General features: G+C 37.3%; 1 protein-coding gene and 1 pseudogene across 2 annotated transcripts in view; one reads left to right on the forward strand and one right to left on the reverse strand.

The window, feature by feature from the left end:
• GIPC2 (GIPC PDZ domain containing family member 2) overlaps positions 1-12200 on the reverse strand; it is a 453978-nt gene that overhangs the window by 190104 nt on the left and 251674 nt on the right. The window lies entirely within an intron of this gene.
• Positions 4257-5275, forward strand: LOC131504519 (BTB/POZ domain-containing protein 10-like; annotated as a pseudogene).

A 12200-nucleotide genomic window follows, 5' to 3' on the forward strand; every position in this document is an offset into this window, starting at 1 on the left:
CAGTGCAATTTCTATCAAAATACCAGCAGCATTTTTCACAAAACTAGAACAAATAATACTAAAATTTTTATGAAACCACAAAAGACCTCAAATAACCAGAGCAATCCTGAGAAAGAAGAAAAAAGCTTAAAGTATCTCAATCCCAGATTTCAAGATATACTACAAAGCTGTAGTAGTTAAAAAGTATGCTACCAGCACAAAAATAGACACAGATCAATAGAATAGGATAGAGATCCCAGAAATAAACCCACATGTTAATGGTCAATTAATCTATGACAAAGGAGTCAGGAATATATAATGGGGAAAGACAGTCTTTTCAATAAATAGTGCTGGGAACATTGGACAGCTACATGCCAAAGAATGAAATTGGACTAATTTCTAACACCATACACAAAAATAAACTCAAAATGTATTAAAGACCTAAACATGAGACCTGAAATCATAAAAATCCTAGAAGAGAACAAAGGCAGCAATTTCTCTGACATCAGCCATAGCAACATTTTTCTAATTATATCTCCTGAGGCAAGAGAAACAAAAACAAAAATAAACTATTGGGACTACATCAAAATAAAAAGCTTTTGTACAGTGAAGGAAACCATCAATAAACCAAAAAACAACCTACTAATTGGGAAAAGATTGTTGCGAATGATATATCTGATAAAGGGTTAATAACCAAAATATATAAAAAACTCATACACTTCAACACCAAAAGAACAATTCAATTTAAAAAAGACAGTCTCTTCAACAAATGGTGGTGGGAAAACAGGACAGCAACATGCAGAAGAATGGACTACTTTCTTATACCATACACATACAAAAAAAATCAAAATCAATGAAAGACCTAAATGTGAGACAGGAAACCAGTAAAATCATAAAGAGAACACAGGCAATAACCTCTCTGACACTGACCATAGCAACTTCTTACTAGACATGTCTCTGGAGGTAAGGGAAACAAAGGCAAAAATGAACTACTGGGATTTCACCAAGATAAAAAGCTTCTGCACAGTGAAGGAAACAATCAACAAAACTAAAAGGCAACTAATGGAATGGGAGAAGATATTTGCAAATGACCTATCTGATAAAGTGTTACTATCCAAAATCTATTAAGAACTTATCAAACTCAACACCAAAAAAACAAATAATCCAGTTAAGAAACGTGCAGAAGACATGAACAGATTCTTTTCTAAAGAAGACATATACATGGCTAACAGACATATGAGAAAACACTCAATATCACTCTTCATCAGGGGAAAATCAAAACTGCAATGAGATACCACCTCACACCTGTCAGAATGGCTGAAATGAACAGCACAGGAAACAGATGTTGGCAAAGATGCAAAGAAAGAGAAACCCTCTTACACTGTTGGAGGGAATGCAAATTGGTGCAGCCACTCTGGAAAACAGTATGGAGGTTCCTCAAAAAGTTAAAAATAGAACCACCCTATGATCCAGTAATCACACTACTAGGTATTTACCCAAAAGATACAAAAATAATGATTTAAAGGGGCACACGCACTCTGATGTTTATAGCAGCATTATCAACAATAGCCAAATTATGAAAGAGTCCAAATGTCCATCAACTGATGAATGGATAAAGAAGATTTGGTATCTATATACAATGGAATATTACTCATCCATAAAAAAGAATGAAATCTTGCCATTTGCAATGACATGGATGGAGCCAGAGTATATTATGCTAAGTGAAATAAGTCAGAGAAAGACAAATACCATATGATTTCATTCATATGTGGAATTTAAGAAACAAAACAGATGGACATAGGGGAAAGAAGAGAAAAAGGAGAGGGAGACTCTCCCTCAAATGGTAAGAGACTCTCAAACCATCAGAGACTATTAACTAAGAGAGAACAAACTAAGGGTTGCTGGAGGGGAGGTGCAGGGGATGGACTAAATTGGTGATGAGTATTAAGGAGGGCATTTGTTGTGATGAGCACTGGGTGTTATAGTAAGTGATGAATCACTAAATTCTACTCCTGAAACCAATATTACACTATATGTTAATTAACTAGAATTTAAATATAAACTTGAAACAAAAAAAAATCCAATTAAAAATGTGCAGAGGATCTGAATAAACATTTTCCCAGAGAAGACATACAGATGGACAACAGATACATGAGAAAAATGCTCAACATCACTCAGCATCAGGGAAATGAAAATCAAAACCACAATGAGCTATCACCTCATGCCTATCAAAATGGCTGAAATCAAAAACACAAGAAACAACAAGTGTTGGTGAGGATGTGAAGAAAAAGTAACCCTCATGCCTTATTGTTGGGAATGCATTCTGCTGCAGCCACTATGGAAAATAATGTAGAGATTCCTCAAAAAATCAAAAACAGAATTACCATATGATCCAGTAATCCCACTACTATTTACCCAAGGAATACAAAAACACTAATTCAAAAGATATGTACCCTTATGTTTATTACGGCATTATTTATAATAGACATATTATGGAAGCAGCCCAAGTGTCCATTGATAAACAAATGGATACAGAAGATGTGGTACACACACACACACACACACACACACACACACACACACAAATGGAATATTACTCAGGCATAAAAAAGAATAAAATATTGCCACTGCAACAACATGAATGGATTTAGAGAGTATAATGCTAAGCAAAATAAGTGAGTAAGAGAAAGACCAATACCATATACGATCTTACTCACATGTGGAATTTAAGAAACAAAACAAATGGGGGCACCTGGGTGACTCAGTCAGTTAAGCCTCTGACTTCGGCTCAGGTCATGATCTCCCAGTTCGTGAGTTCAAGCTCCGCATCAGGCTCTATGCTGACAACTCAGAGCCTGGAGCCTGTTTCAGATTCTGTGTCTCTCTCTGCCCCTCCCCTGCTCATGTTCTGTCTCTCTCTCTTTCTGTCTCTCAAAAATAAATAAAAACATTTTTAAAAACTAAAAAAAAAAAAGGAACAAAGAAAAAAAGAGCAAACCAAATAACTAACAGACTCTTAACTATAGAGAACAAACTGATAGTTACCTGAGGAGCCGTCAGGGGGTGCAAGGATGGGTGAAATAAGTGAAAGGAATTAAGAGTATACTTACCATAATGAGCACTGAGTAACATACAAAATTGTTGAATCACTGCATTGTACACCAGAAACTAATATAACATTGTATGTTAACTATACTGGTATTAAAATAAATTAATTGAGGCAGCCACCTGAGTGGCCATTGCCACAGACACCTCCAGAGGACCCAATTGAGGAGGAAGCAGAGGTTTCGCTGGCTCCCGCCTTCACCTAGGTCCTCCCTGGACATTCAAGAGGGACTGCAGGTTATGGGTACTACATATGCTTTCAGAGCAGTACTGTGAGGAAGCTTAAAGTGGGATGGCAGGAGAGCCTCATCCTTATGACCCGTGACTCCAGTGATCCAGAGAATTGGGATCAGAAATTGCATAGCAGATCTCGTAAACTGTGTAAACATTCAAGTACTCCCGCACGTGTTGCTAAAGGAGTTGTTGACCACACCAAAATGAGTCTACATGGTGCTAGTGGGGAACATGAACGATCAAGAGATAGACGGGGCGCCTGGGTGGCTGAGTCGGTTAAGCGTCCGACTTCAGCCAGGTCACGATCTCGCGGTCCGTGAGTTCGAGCCCCGCATCGGGCTCTGGCCAAATGGCTCAGAGCCTGGAGCCTGTTTCCGATTCTGTGTCTCCCTCTCTCTCTGCCCCTCCCCCGTTCATGCTCTGTCTCTCTCTGTCTCAAAAATAAAAACGTTAAAAAAAATTAAAAAAAAAAAAAAGAGATAGATGAAGGTCAAGTGCCAGATCACAAGATTCATCTCATGAAAGAACGGAATCTCAACTCACTCCTTGTATTAGAAATGTTACTTCTGTTGGGTCCTGGATGGCTCAGTCAGTTGAGCATCCGACTTCGGCTCAGGTCATGATCTCATGGTCTGTGAGTTTGAGCCCCACGTCTGGCTCTGTGCTGACAACTCAGAGCCTGGAGCCTGTTTCAGATTCTGTGTCTCCTTCTCTCTCTGCCCCTGCCCCGCTCATGCTCTATCTCTCTCTCCCTCTGTCAAAAATAAATAAACATTAAAAAAAATTTTTTTTTAAAATGTTACTTCTCCAACACAACAGCACCATGTAAACGAGAAAAAGACCATAGTTCCTCTCATCCAAGCAGTCCTCGTCTTCAGAAGGCATCTCCAAATGATTCTAGTAGCAGTGCTGGGAACAGCAGCAGAAACAGTAGTCAGTCAAGTTCAGATGGTACTGTAAGACATCTGGGGAGATGGTGTTTATATATGAAAATGCAAAAGAAGGAGCTCGGAATGTAAGAACGTCGGAACGAGTAACACTGATAGTGGATAACACTAGATTTGTTGTAGACCCATCCATTTTTACTTCACAGCCAAATACAATGTTGGGCAGGATGTTTGGATCTGGCAGAGAACCTAATTTTACACGTCCCAGTGAGAAGGGAGACTATGAAGTGGCAGAGGAAATTGGCTCCACTGTGTTTCAAGCTATTCTGGATTACTACAAAAAAGGAATAATCCATTGTCCTGATGGCATATCTGTTCCTGAACTGAGAGAAGCATGCGACTATCTTTGTATTTCTTTTGAATATAGCACTATTAAATGTAGAGATCTCAGTGCCCTAATGCATGAGTTATCAAATGATGGTGCTCATATACAGTTTGAATTTTATCTGGGAGAAATGATCCTGCCTCTCATGGTAGCTAGTGCCCAGAGTGGGGAAAGAGAATGCCACATAGTAGTGCTTACCAATGATGATGTGGTTGATTGGAATGAAGAGTATCCACCACAGATGGGAGAAGAGTATTCACAAGTTATTGATAGCAAAAAATTATATAGATTTTTCAAGTACATTGAAAACAGACATGTGGCCAAATCAGTTTTGAAGGAGAGTGGTCTTAAGAAGATTAGATTGGGAATAGAAGGTTATCCTACCTACAAAGAAAAAGTAACGAAAAGGCCTGGTGTCCCCCCAGAAGTGATTTACAACTATGTCCAAAGACCCTCTATTTGAATGTCTTGGGAAAAGGAAGAAGGAAGGAGTCAGCATGTAGACTTTCAGTGTGTAAAAAGTAAATCTATCACCAACCTTGCAGCAGCTGCCACAGACATTCCCCAGGACTAGCTGGTAGTCATGCACCCGACTCCACAAGTGGACGAGCCAGATATTCTCCTGATGCACCCCCCTTCTGGCAACAATGACCTCAGTCCTGATGCACAGAATCCAATGCTGTGATACTGATGTTCTTGAAACCATCGCATGCTACCCTTCACAATGACGTCGCACTCTCATTCTGCACTACAAGGCCACGCTCTTCATCGTGAGATGCACATAACAATGTTTAGGATATTGCACTGGAGGCTTTTTTAAAGACCAAAGGTAGCTGAATGGTTTTTTAAATGAGTACAACTCTAGCATCCTGAGGTTCCAGTTATATAAATGTATTTGCTTACCAGTAAGTTTGTGAAATTGGTTCTTTGTATGGGGGACTGTCCTTTTTCATACACATAGATATTTTCAGAAGTGGGGAAAATTGGCAGGTGGGGTCTTTTCAGCTTAGATTGACACTTTTCACACCCCATGTAAAATGTAGAATATTACATAGTTGCATTTTATAAATGGTGGTTAAATGGAACTGTTCAAGCCATTTTTATAGTTGTGATGCACAATATAACTGAAATAACTGCTTCTATCAAAGTATTCCTTCAGTAAAATGTATATAGTTTGCTGCCCATGATGAGCAAAAAAAATGAGTATTTATCATTGGGCTTATTTGAATGGTTAGGATGAGATTCAATGCCTATATCTTCTTTCTCCCCACTGCTGTTCTCACCCTTTTACAGTGAGTCACATGCAGGAAGTGTGAACATGCCTTACCCTTAAACTGTTCAGATATTTACTTACTAATTTTTTAAAAATTTTTTTCAATGTTTATTTATTTTTGAGACACAGAGACAGAGCATGAGTGGGGGAGGGGCAGAGATAGAGAGGGAGACACAGAATCTGAAACAGGCTCTGGGCTCTGAGCTGTTGGCACAGGGCCCAACAGGGGGCTCAAACCCACGAACCGTGAGATCATGACCTGAGCCAAAGTCAGACGCTTAACCGACTGAGCCACTCAGGCACACCACTAATTTTTTATTCTTAAGAGTTATGGGATAGGAAAATGAAGTGTTTGCTTTTCATTTACTAAATGATTGTAAACTCGAGTTTTTCATCAAAATAAAATTCCATTGTTCTAAAATAAATAAATAAAAATAAATAAATAAATAAATAAATAAAATTAATTGAAATTTTATTTTAAAAAATCTTTTAAACAATTAAAAATAAAAATACCAGATAATCCAATAATTTCACTATTGGGTATTCACCCAGGAAAAACTAAAACACTAACTCAAAAAGATGTATGCACTCCTTTGTTTGCTGAAGCATTATTCACAATAGCTGAGACATGGTAGCAACCGAAGTATCCATCAGCAGACACATGGATGAGGAAAATGTGGCATATATATACAATGGAATATCATACATCCATAAAAAAAGATGAGATCATGCTATTTGAGACAACATAGATGGACCCAGAGAGTATTATGCTAAGTGAAATAAATCCACTGAAAAAGATAAATACTATATGATTTCACTCATAAATGGAATTTTAAAGAATAATAAAAAGCAAAATTAGAACTATAAATACAGAGAACAAATTGATGCTTGCCAGAGGGACAGGGGCTTGGGGGTTGGGGAAAATGGGTGAAGGGGAAAGGGAGATATAGGCCTCCAGTTATGGAATAAGTCACAGGGGAAAAAAGCAGAGCATAAGGAATGCAGTCAATAATATTATAATAGCAATGAAATGGGACAGATGGTATCTATACTCGTGGTGAACATAATATAATATATAAACTTGTCAAAACAACTAAGCTGTACACCTGAAATTAATGTAACATTGTGTGCCAACTATACTCAAATTTTTTTAAAAACACAATTTTATGGATTTCATGCTATTTCATTGTATGGAATAAACCACAATTTAAAAACTTCAAAAAGAAAAGGAAAAGAATTGCAATGGGTTGAAACTCATAAAATATGTTTAAATTTTTTAGAAACTATTAAATATTTATTAAATATTTTTATAAATTCAAAAAATGATAAAGAACAAATTTATTATCTTAAATAATGGCTTAAAAAGGGGGAAAGGGAAGGGGTGCCCAGGTGACTCAGTCAAATAAGCATCCACCTCTCAATTTTGGCACAGGTCATGATCTCATAATTCATAGGTTTGAGCCCTGAGTCAGGCTCTGTGCTGACAGTGCAGAACCTGCTTGGGACTGACTCTCTCTCTCTCTCTCTCTCTCTCTCTCTCTCTCTCTCTCTCTCTCAAAATAAATAAATAAACTATAAAATAATAAAATAAAAAGAAATAAAAAGGGGAAAGGCACTCTAGTCTTATAAGGGATCAAAAGATTTATTCTGCTTTTCTTACACAAATTGAAACAATGGCAACAAATAGTTGAAAAGACAAAGCATTGCTTTATAAAAGTATTTCATTTATGAGATAAAAAGAAATTATAAAATTAGAATATCTCCACTGAATTAATAAGTTAAGGCTTTGAGCGTTAAAAGCTACTGACATCAAAGAAAATCAAAACTTGATGAAAATCAAGCTGTTAAAATTGGGATGTACCTCCCAATGAAAGAAACAAACAATCCAATTAAACAATGGGCAGAAGATCTGAATAGACATTTCTCAAAAAAAGACATACAGATGGCCAGGAGGTACATGAAAATATGTTCAACATCATGATGATCAGGGAAGTGCAAATCAAACCCACAAAGTTATATCATCTCATACTTGTCAGAAATAGTTATTTTCAAAAAGACAAGAAGTAAGTGTTGGCAAAGATGGAGACAAAAGGGAACCCTCAAACATTATTAGTTGAAATGTAAATTGGTGCAGCCACTAAGAAAACAGTATGGAGGTTATCAAAAATTTTAAAATAGAATTACAAGGGGTGCCTGGGGCTCAGTCAGTTGAACATCCAACTTGATTTCAGCTCAGGTCATGACCTCACCATTTGTGAGACCAAGCCCCAAGTCAGGCTCTGCACTTTCAGCATGAACCCTGTTTGGGATTCTCTCTCTCCCTCTCTCTCTGCCCCTGCCAGCTTGCACGTGCTCTCTCTCTCTCTCTCTCAAAATAAATAACCTTTTTAAAAACTTAAAAAATAAAAAAGTTACTAAGAGAGGAAATCTTATAAGTTCTCATCACAAAAAAAATTCTGTAATTATGTATGGTGACAGATGTTAATTAGACTTATTGTGGTGATCATTTTGCAATATATGCAAATATTGAATCATTATGCTGTGTACCTGAAACTTATATAATGCTGTATGTCAATTATACCTCAACAAAAAAGAGAAAATAAGAATAAAGAAAACATCAGCATCTATAGTCTTGTCAAAGGGTTAGAACCTCAGTCTGATCATTTCTCTGGATCCAGCTGCTTATTTGCAGAAAATAGAGGAAACAAAGGAACAAGTTGAACTGCACCATGAGTCTTCAATAAGTAAACTCCAGATGGGGAAACTCTAGAGGTCAAGCAAAACAGACCAAGTTCTTCAAAAGAAAACTTATAAGGGAAAAATAGGAATAAAAGAAGAATTTGTAGGTTAAAGGAGACTAAAAAAACACATCAATTTTTCTTTTATTTGACAATACTAAACTACTAAATCTAGGGATGCACCTTGGCTCATGGTTGTATGAACCATGAAGAACATCAAGGAAATGATTACTGTAAAAGTCAGTGGTGACTTTGGAAGAAAGAAGGGAACTGTGATTGAGATGTAGCACAGAGACAGGCTCCTGAGGAGCCTAAATTCAATTTCTTGACCTGAGTGGCGGTTATTAGGGTCTTCACTCATTAATCTACGTATTTATTTCACGTGATCCTCTGCATCAGCATTTTTTAGCCATTTCTTACAGTAGACAAGAGAGCACAAGTACTACAGCACATGCTATAGGATTAGTCTTGGATTTATACAGCCCACATTCTATCCAGTCCTCGTTTTCTGAACACAAGCACCAAATGAAGTCATTCATCAAATTAGGCAATTAGGAAATATTTATTGAGACCTAGTTCAATAAACTGTTCAGACACTCTTCTAAACTTCTAAGCTGACATTAAAATGAAGAGTCTTGACATTTCTAAATAATGAGTTTTTGCTTTATCAGTCTAGTAACTATTTACTGTGTATCTCCTAGGTGTCAGGCATTGTGCTGAACATACAGAGGAGGAACAAGACAGACATGTTCCCCAACATCAAGAAATCCATATAATCTCCATTCATGAACTGAATGGTATGTTGTAACAAGTTCTCTGTATACATGCTTTCATTTCCATCCCTCAGAATCCCCATTTTATGCTTGAAGAAATTAACTTAAAGTTTAAGATAGATTAAGTGACATGTCAATTTAGGAAAAAATAAAGCCAGGATTCAAACTAGGTCAGTATAAATCCATAATTAGCATTCTTAAGTGTTTCCCAAAGCTTCTCAAAGTGAGATTCTAATTTTCACAAGAGTATCTGATGATTTGCCAGGGTTATAAAAATAAAAAAAATCACAGGATAAATATGGAGCATTTTCTTGGAATGATGATTATACTAAAATTTTAAAGAATTTAAACCATATTTGATACTAGCATGGATATATTTTAGTGTATTACACAAAATTCAAATACATTTTAAGATATAATATTACAACAAAGTCATTTCACTCTAGAAGGTGAGAGATCAAGACTTTCTTACTCAGGGCAAGTCATTTGTGCTTGTTGCTATAATTCCCTGCCCTATTTTCCTTACCTGGATAACTCTACTCCTCTTCAGGACTCAAATCGAATCATCACTTCTTCTAGGAACCTTTCTTCCTCACCTGTCCCAACCCCTCAAATCCCAGACTGGATTGGAGGCCCATCCCTCCCCTCCCAATTGTGTACTAGTAGTACTAGCTAGTGGTGTGCACTATCTACATCTTGAAATTGTCTTTTGGTTTTTGTTTGTTTGTTTGTTTTTTTGTTTTTTCATTATTTTTTTAATATATGAAATTTATTGTCAAACTGGTTTCCATACAACACCCAGTGCTCATCCCAAAAGACGCCCTTTTCAATACCTATCACCCACCCTCCCCTCCCTCCCACCCCCCATCAACCCTCAGTTTGTTCTCAGTTTTTAAGAGTCTCTTATGCTTTGGCTCTCTCCCACTCTAACCTCTTTTTTGTTTTTTCCTTCCCCTCCCCCATGGGTTTCTGTTAAGTTTCTCAGGACCCACAGAAGAGTGAAAACATATGATATCTGTCTTTCTCTGTTGAAATTGTCTTTTGACAGTCTACCTACCCATCTTGACCATGAACTACAAAAGAGCAAAGTCCATGTCTTACTCGTGGTCTTAACAGTGTGAGCCATAGAGTAGGTTTTCAATACGTGTATACTAATTTATTTTATTCAACTTAACTATCAATTATTACTAGTTATTTCTAATTTATTCTAATGAGGTTTTTGATGAGTCAATCATCCACATTTATTTTAGTGGCTATTGTTCTAAGAAAATGACTAAGATAGGGGCGCCTAGGTGGGTCAGTCAGTTAAGGGTCCGACTTCAGCTCAGGTCATGATCTCCAGGTCTGTGAGTTCAAGCCCCATGTCAGGCTCTGTGTTGATGGCTCAGAGCCTGGAGCCTGCTTCAGATTCTGTTCCCCTCTCTCTGCCCCTCCCCCACTCGTGCCTCTGTCTCTCAAAAGTAAAATAAACATTAAAAAAAAAATTTTAGAAAAAAGAGTAAGATATCCAAACTAGCACTTTTTTTCACTGTTCTACTTAATCAAATACCTAAATAGATGTAACATTAAAAGAATGTACTCAACGTAAGGCAGATCTGTTTTTTAATGTTTATTTATTTATTTTGAGAGAGAGAGAGAGAGAGAGAGAGAGAGAGAGAGGGAGAGAGAGAGAGAGAATCCCAAGCAGGCTCCACACTGTCAGCACAGAGCCCAATGCAGGGTGTGTTCATGACCTGAGCTGGAATCAGGAGTCACTTAACTGACTGAGCCACCCAGGTGCCCCATCAAAGTAAGGCAGATCTTTAAATGATATCTGGTGGCTTGAAAGTTGTGGAGTTGCATTGACCAAAATAAACTAGGAGATTGTTGATAGTGAGTTCAGATTCCATTCTTCATTCTTTAGAGTCAAGTTGTGAGGTCTTGGATAAATCCAATGTACATGTGACCCAAAAGTTTTCAGAAGTAGTAATACAAAATGAAAGCATGAACAATACAAAAGCATTGTAAGTAGCAAACCCATTTTGGAAGAAAGTAGCTAGAGGCCTTTACCTGATTCTAGCTGCAGACTCCCTCCAGGTACACAGCTACATTTTCTCAGGCTTGTGCCAAAGACCAGTGGTGGGTGGAGTAGAAAAATGAGTAACCACTAGGGGGACAGCCAACCAAAGAAAATTCCGTGCCAGGAGTGAGCAAATCATCTACTGGGAAGTGATGCAGAAGGGTTCAAGAGCCAAAAGACTTTAATTGAGCTAGGACTCAAACTGGAACAGCCAAGCAGACAGAAAGCCAGGGAAAAAGAGTGTGGGTCAAAACGCACAGAGAGGAGATCAAGATACAAAGAAGATAAGGCCAATATAGAAACTGAACTTAACACAGCCCAACAGAACTTTGCCAAATAGCAAGCAAGGATGCCTCGTACCTTTAAAATCTAAAAAGTGTTGTAGTAATGCATAATTCAGCTTTTGCTTGAACACTAAAAGTAGCCCTAAATTTTTAACAAGCATGGCTAATGGAAAGAATTCTTATTTTTCTCTTTTAAGAGGCAAAAAAAAAAAGAAAGGCAAAAGTGCTGTAGTGATAGATGAAAATACAACCTTGAAGATCAATTTATGTTATATCATGTAGAATTGCCATCTGTTCCATGTCATTCTATAAATCAAGGGAGAAAAAAATCCACTGTTTAATATTAAATAAGCAATTCAAAAGGCAATAAAACTCAAAGTAGTCATTTCTCTTGGAGAAAGTAAGGTTGGTTAGTTGGTTGGTTTGAATTCCCTAGTGTCATCACTGTGTCTCACACATAGTACACATTTGACAAATAAATGA

Source organism: Neofelis nebulosa, chromosome 2 (assembly GCF_028018385.1).
Source record: "Neofelis nebulosa isolate mNeoNeb1 chromosome 2, mNeoNeb1.pri, whole genome shotgun sequence".
NCBI lineage: Eukaryota > Metazoa > Chordata > Mammalia > Carnivora > Felidae > Neofelis > Neofelis nebulosa.